Raw genomic sequence first — 7,936 nt, forward strand, 5'->3', positions numbered from 1 at the left:
CCTGTCCTTTTCACATATTTACAAAGTCCTAGCATTCTGGATTATACACCCTCTGGGAATGCTATGTTGTTTCAAGTTTCCATGTAGTGTCTGGCTCACAAAGAATGTAGGTAAAAAAGGTAAAGGTGCAAGCACCAAGTCATTATTGACCCATGGGGGGGATGTTGCATCATGACATTTTCTTGGCAGACTTTTTACGGGGTGGTTTGCCATTGCCTTCCCCGGTCATCTACACTTTACCCCCAGGAAAACTGGGTAAATTTAGTAATAAATGGCAAAAGAGGTGGTCTTTACCATACTGATTTGGCATCTTGCCAAATTTTGGGGTGCCTTTTATAAGTACAATAGTTTACTTAAGGTATAACTTGAATGAGTGAAAAAAGTGAAAAGGACAGCGAGGAAAGGCACTCCAGATTAGGGATGCCATTTTTAACAAAAACAAACATAATACTTAGCATTTTACATAGTACAGACTGTTCAAAATGCTTTATGTACATTAACATTAACTTTTACCAACAGCTCTATAAAGGAGATCAGTAGTATTTTCCTCTCACTGCAGAAAGGAATACCGAAGGTGAGAGGGTGGCTTAGCAAAAGCCATTCAGTAAATTCTTGGCAGATGTGGCATTTGTACTGGCAACAGCCAGAGATGATAGTAAAGGGGGGGGGTACTGCCTCCTTAAACCTTTCTAAGTACAAAATATAACCTGCCTTTGGTGTTGTAAACTTCACTTCTGGTTTAATTAATTGTTTGTATTTCACTTAGTACATCACTTAGAATGTGCCAACACACCTTGTATTTTTTTGCTGTCCGGCAGGGTAGGAGGAAATCTTTGATCCAGTCAGCTGCTGTTTTTTGAAACAATTTTGGCTGGGTGCAGCTGCTGTAGGTATTACTGAGATAATGTACATGAAGTAGTTGGAAGACTAAAGCACTGTATGAATTGCTTGACTCTCTGCTGCTTGACCCACCAAGCTGAATGCAGCCCACTTCCCACAGAGTGATTGATAACTCCAGAAACATCTGTTCAGGGAGCCAGTGCTGAGCCACCATACATGGTTGGTTGGTAGGTTGTATTGTGCAAGCCAGATTATAAACGCTAGGGGGGAAAGCCCAGTTTGTTTGTTGTTAGTATCATCATCATCAGCATTTATTGCTATTAAAAATGTGTAACCCAATAGAATTGTTTTCTGTTGCTTCAACACTCAGTCAGGCTCCAATCCTGCCCTTTCAACTCTTTGTGCTTTAAAGCACAGAAAGCCAAGGTCAGAGTGTCCCAAGTAATGCTAGCTCACAGAAACTGGGTAGAGTGTTTTGATATCTTCTTTGCTCCTTGTTTAAATTTTTGTCGCACAAGGTCAGGTTTGATAGGTTTCTCATTTAACTATTATTCTTACATTTTCTTTTTAGGAGGCATCAGGAGATGTCTATTGTAGTCTTCCAGAAACTGGAATAAATTTGAATGAACAGCATTTGTTTTTTTAAACATAAAATTATGTACTTTTTTGTTTTAATCTCTATATTGTATATTGTTCACAAAATATGGAAAGAAATGCTTGTAATACAGCAATAATCATTGGTCAGTAGCAAAGGATACTGAATTTGGATCTAGGCTTTATTCTCATGCATAGCCTCAGAGGCAGACTTTTCCTATTTTCAGTAGAAATAGAACTTTTTCTGGTGTCTTGCCTCAGGGTGACTCGTTTTTAAAAAAAATTCTTAGAGGGTTGCATGCATGACCTTTCCAATTAACATTGCATTATATCATTGCTTCTTTTTCCAGATTCCCATTGGAAAATCTGTATTTAAAATATTTTACCTTGCCTGTACCATTTCAGGTCCACAAATGTTTATGGTGGTGGTAGTAGTAGTAGTAAATAATAACAGTAATAATAATAATAATAATAGCAAGTTTAAAAACAGGAAATCGATAGCAAATTAGTCAGTAATCTGATAATACTGGTAACAAGTTTTAAATTTGATAATCACAAGCTGCCAAAGGTTGGAGTACATAAAATAGTCTTTAGTAGATGCCAAAAGATTAACAAAGGAAGCTCTTGCATATGAAGTACTTGAAAGAGTTTGAGAAAGTACTATATAAATTAGCTTTGCGAAACAGAGTGACAGTGCTGGGTCCCATTGCCTGCATTCACCAGAGGCAGTATTGCACTCCATCCAATAGAGGGCATTGGTGCTTTATGAAGCAACAAGTTTGTGTGCAAGAGTTCAAGACCTACTGAAGTTCCAGGTTTGCCCAAATGTACACAAGTAGCAATCCAACACAGAGTTTAATTGATTTCAGTAGTTTAATAAGTGCTTGATTCATTATGGTTTGTGGTGCAGAGCTGGATACAAATACATTTTGGAGAGATTTGAGGATTATGGTATTGCAGAACTGTTGTTGTTTACACTACACATTGATTTTTATTCTGTCATGGCATGACTTATGGTCAATCCAATTTTACAGATTCATACAGTGCTTCATAATATCCATTAACTTTGGAAAAGCCAAAACGGCCAGTTACTTAGATGCATGGCGGCCACTAGTGGGCCAGTGTCAGTGATGAGTTACACACTTCTCTCAACACAGTTTTGAAAGTGAATGAGTTTTTTAATGAAATGTTTGCGAAGTGAAAGGCTGCCATCCAGATGGGCAACCCTTTAATAAGCTAAAAAGAGGAAATGTCATAATGTTAAAAAGGTTACCTTCTTTTAAAAAATAAGTATCAGTGGAATTTAATTGACTAGACTGGAAACTTCTTGTGAATCATTCCTGTTGGTTCTTCCATTTCATTGATTTAGATGAAACTCCAGGGGAAGAGACTAGAAAACTCTCTTAGGAATAAAACAAGAATAAACAGACTTCCCACTTCTATCCTCCTCACTTACTATCAAGATCCTCCCCTTCTCTCTCCATTGTATCAAACTACTAGTATTGAAAGTAAGGTTTTCAGGATTCAGAAAGCTTCTGCAAAATACACGATTGATAACGAAATTATTTTTTTGTTATCTGATAAGTCCCCCTAAATCACTGCATCTGTTGCTGAGTTCCTCTCACATGTATGTAAGTTAAGGGTAGGCGTTTACAATACTTAGACCTTATTGTGTACCTTTTTTATTGTGTTTTTTATTCTATCACGGTTCTTGATCAGCTGAGATTCCATATCACCCTGTAGGTAATACGGATTTTTTCAGGATTTTTAAAACCTTTTTTTACTATATTTTATGCCAATAAAAGGTTGATGATATGATGAACCAAGAATTCAGAAAGGAAATCAAAGATAAGGCTTTTTGAATATTGACTGATGATCAGAGAAGGCTGGGGAAAAAACATGGAGGCTCTCCAGAGTGTTCTCTACATCCCTTCTAAAGGACGGTATGAGAGTCATTTGCTCTGTTCTTCCAATCCAGGACTCAGCATATGTTTTCCTGTGCTGTGGGTAGAGTATGAAATCAGCCTGTAAAAGAACATGAAGCGGTTGCTTTGGGCCTCATGTCTTTCCTTTGATAACCTTAATTTTCAATCAGTTGGCTGCAAAACACTGAGTTCAGCCTGCTGGGAAAATAGCAGATGCAGCTGACAGAACCATTATTTCCAAGCGGCTTCCCAGGGTGCATTCACGAGCAATTGTGTGTTTGCCTGCTTTGCCCAGGCGTGAAAGAAATTGTCATCACAAATGACAGGATGAAGACATCTCCGTGCCTCACAGTAGACAGGTGAGGTGGATGAAAGGGGGTAGGGGGACAAGAGGTGAAGCTACTACTTTGTGTCTTCTTCTTTAGAGCTTTTCAAAATATACACAGCCCAGTTTTTGAGAGCAGCGGCAGCAATATCTCACAGTGAGCCAAAAGCCTCAGCATTCACTGATTAATTAACTTCCACAGAAGCTCCCAGTGAGACATATTTTCTGAGATTTATTCAAGTACGGAAAGCAAGATAAAACAGCAGTAGTTTGGCCCACAAACCAGAATGTATAAAACCAGATACATTAATTTACAGTTTGTTGTTATGGTTCCTCAACACAAAGCTTACAACAACCCTGAGAGGTAAGTGAAATGGAAAGAGACTGACTGTGCCCCAAGATCACCCAGCACAGATTTGATGACAAAGTAGGGATTCAAACTCGGGTCTCCTCGTCTGACACTCTAGCAACTCTACCACACTGCTCTCAACTTTCTGTTACCTATATAGCAGGTTTGTAGGATATGTGACCTATTAAGCTGAACACAAATTTATTTAGATTTCTATTCTGCCCTCCCCACGAAGGGCTCATGTATGCTTGACAAACTTTTTTTTTTTTTTTTGCCAATTCCAAAGCAGCCGAGACAGGAGACAGATCAAAAGTCTGGTTGCATGCTGTGTACAGCATATCACCATACCTAGCTGTTGAACTGTGTTTGGCTTCACAGTCTTCAAGCCCACTATAAAAGTTTGTTACTGTACAATTATAAAATTGCTTTGGCACTGCAAAAGCCAAGCAAACCATTGCTCCAGAGGCAACTGGACAACAAATTGTGTATGTGGCACTCTTCTGCTGATACTCAGTCTGATCTCTGCAAATCTGTCTGAGAGGATAGCCTAAAACCTTTTGAAGATGTGATCTTTGTTGAAAGGGCTGGAAGATACACAGCGGCTGGTGTTTGGTGGGCTGGGCCCCATAGCTCCTGTTAGCAGGGTCATCAAGAGTATCAACACAGCCTCTTTGTGTCAGATTAAATTAGTGGTTAAACCAATTACCACAGCAGCTTTGTAGATTAAACTGGGGCAGGCTGCACCTTTCAATTTCTCAACCACCACATGAGTGACATTTCCAGTCCTCTTTTTGCTGGGTAGCTCTAAGTCAGATTAGGGATAGGAAATAAAAGAGTCTCACTTTTCTTCCTTTTAAGATGAGGAGGGATTTACAATGGTCTCTCCGGCATGGTTACTTGGTATTAATCAAAGCTGACATTTAAAGGACATGAAGAACTAACCAGACAGGACACAGGAAGGCAGGCTGGTTGGCTGTCAGATCTCTGGTTTTTCAAATTGACAGCAGGTGTCAATGAACAAAAGGCAGAAATGGAGCTGGCTGCGGAAGGGGAAAAAACTTGGGTGATATCATTACTGTTAAAAGTGTATGATTTCTCACAGACCTTTTTTGAGGTGGAAAAACCAACACCAGATGTCTTCTGCCTTTAACATTGACATAATAAAATGGCATTCCAAAAGGGCTCCTTCCTAATTACTAAAAAGAAAAGTTTGATCAAGCCACAGGTTTTGGGGGAGGGGAAAGCATTTTTACTCACGCAAACCACCCCAGAAACCTAGTATGTGCCACAAGCTCATGCTTCCTGCACTCACATCCTCTAGGGTCCATGCAGGAGCAATCTTAGCCAATGAGCAACAGGGAAGCTGCCCTGGGTCCCATGCTGTGTGTGTGTGTGTGTGTGTGTGATTTCCTATGATTCTCCCCCCCTGCCCCCGCCACAGAGGGGATGAAAGAAGACCAACTGCAGCTGCCCCATTCAGGGCTTGGGCAGCCGCCTGCAGTTTGACTGCTCATGACTGCCACAACTGGGGCTCAGTGGCAACACCTGTGGCTTGGGTTGCTGCTCTAACACACCCCGTTTTCCAGTGACAGCTCCTGTTCACGCCATCTGCGGTAAAGGGCATCCCTTGCATGGCTCTGGCTGGGGGGGGGGGATGACAGTGATTGTGGGGCCCCATCCTGGACTTTTGCCCAGGGCCCCAGAATTACTAATATATCCCCTGGGTCCATGTGCATGGAAAATTCACTTGCGCTGTTTCTGTACTAAACCCTCCCTTGTTCTCTCATCAGGCATACAGTTCCGCCCCACCCAGGCATGCAGGTTACTAGTGGTTGGATTGTGCAGAAAATTCAGTTAAGCAAAACATTTGAAGGCTGGACGATGGGTGTGTAGACCTGTGGACAAGGGGTCCCACATTCCTTCCTGGGGATGAAAAGGAAAGAGGCTGGCTAGAATACTGCCCGTTGATCTGCTTCTCCCACCATATGAGTTGGTCCAGCAATGTCACCATGTAGGGATGCTTTCACAAGATTACTCCTCCCCACCCCACCCCCCGCCAATACTCCTGAGGTAAAATCATCTTGTGACGATTAGTATATACTGGCTATGTTTTTCTGTCACGAAACCAATGAAACTAAAAATGAAGTCCCAGAGATACTTATCCTCTGGTATACTTGGAACAGGACAATAAAAAACAACTGCACGGCACTGCAAATTTCCTGCACTGTGCAGGGGGTCGGACTAGATGACCCTGGCGGTCCCTTCCACATCTATAATTCTATAAACTCCTCCCTCAGCTCTTGAGCTACTGAACCTCATATCCCCATCATGTTTTCAGTAAAAAAACCCAATCTAATATTTTTGTACCAGTAAATATGCTGAAGAGCCAAGTAAAAGTAAAATCACTGGGGGATGGATCACAATCACATATCATGTTTTTGATGCTCTTATCACACTATGAAAGCTTACACTAGTTTCTAGCTCACCCCTTCACCTCCCCTCCCCACAAAAAGAGTGTCTTCCCATTTTAGTCAACATTCAAGACACGTTATTATGATTGGCTTAATGCTAACTCTGGTCACTTAAGATGTACAATTATACCAAGGTAGGAAACTAAAGTGGAGTATAACATGTTCCTTGTTTTGCTTGTGTAAAATGGGATGTGGTGAAGGAATATACTTAATTATATGAATGCTAGCTCATATTCTCATATCTTGCTGGTCCTAACTGCTTTGTTCACATTATCAATGAAGTCAGTCTTTCCACTGAAGAACAAGCTTATCTGAGAAATGCTGGGGTTGCTACACTGAGGAAGGCAACGACAAACCACTTCTGCTTATCTCTTGCTTGAAATGGAGTTGCCCCGTGGATGGAGTTGGTTGTGACTTGATGGCATGCTCTTCCTTAATTGTCTTTGAAGAAGCAATCCAAATAGGGTTATACCAGCTTTGGCTTGGGAAATACCTGGAGATATGGGAGTGGTGTTGGGGTAGGGAGCTCAATACAGTCATGATGCCAGAAAGAATCTGCCCTCCCGTGTGATTTTCTTCAGGGGAACTGATCACTATAGCCTGGAGATCCGCTATAATTCAGGGAGAACTCCAGCCCTACCTAAACCCAAGTGTAGGCGATGCTTTTGGGAGTTTGTCAACAATCTTATGCTTCACTATCCTACAGCCAAAAAAGTCCCCTCAGCGTTTAGGACGTCTCTAATCTTTCTCCATCTAAAAAATGCTCTTCCTGCTTGTAGGGTCCCAGAAGAGTCTGTTCTGCAGCCGCTTTGCAGTTCCTGAAATATCCAAGTCTTTGTATTGTCGAAGGCTTTCACGGCCGGAGAACGATGGTTGTTGGGGGTTTTCCGGGCTGTCTTGCCGTGGTCTTGGCATTGTAGTTCCTGACGTTTCGCCAGCAGCTGTGGCTGGCATCTTCAGAGGTGTAGCACCAAAAGACAGAGATCTCTCAGTGTCCACTGAGAGATCTCTGTCTTTTGGTGCTACACCTCTGAAGATGCCAGCCACAGCTGCTGGCGAAACGTCAGGAACTACAATGCCAAGACCACGGCAAGACAGCCCGGAAAAAACCCCAACAACCATTATCCAAGTCTTTGTTTTCACAAAACTCAGGAGGCAAGACATTTGTTTTATAACACTGCCTAGCTCCTGAATGGACTGTTGACTGTGACTCTCAATCACAGGTCATGTGTCTGGCTAACTGTGGATGGGCAGAACAGCTACCAGAGAAATGTGATCTAATAGGAGATACGGAAGAGTTCTGCCTCTGGGAATTAGCACAAAATGTGATCTGTGCAGCTCCTAAAAGATGTAGGGGAGACAGCAGAATCCTGAGCTTCTTATAGCATCCACAAAAGGAGTACTGAAGCTAGTGCAATGATCCTTAGCTGAA

The sequence above is a fragment of the Eublepharis macularius genome, chromosome 16 (assembly GCF_028583425.1).
Source record: "Eublepharis macularius isolate TG4126 chromosome 16, MPM_Emac_v1.0, whole genome shotgun sequence".
In the NCBI taxonomy this organism is placed as follows: Eukaryota; Metazoa; Chordata; class Lepidosauria; order Squamata; family Eublepharidae; genus Eublepharis; species Eublepharis macularius.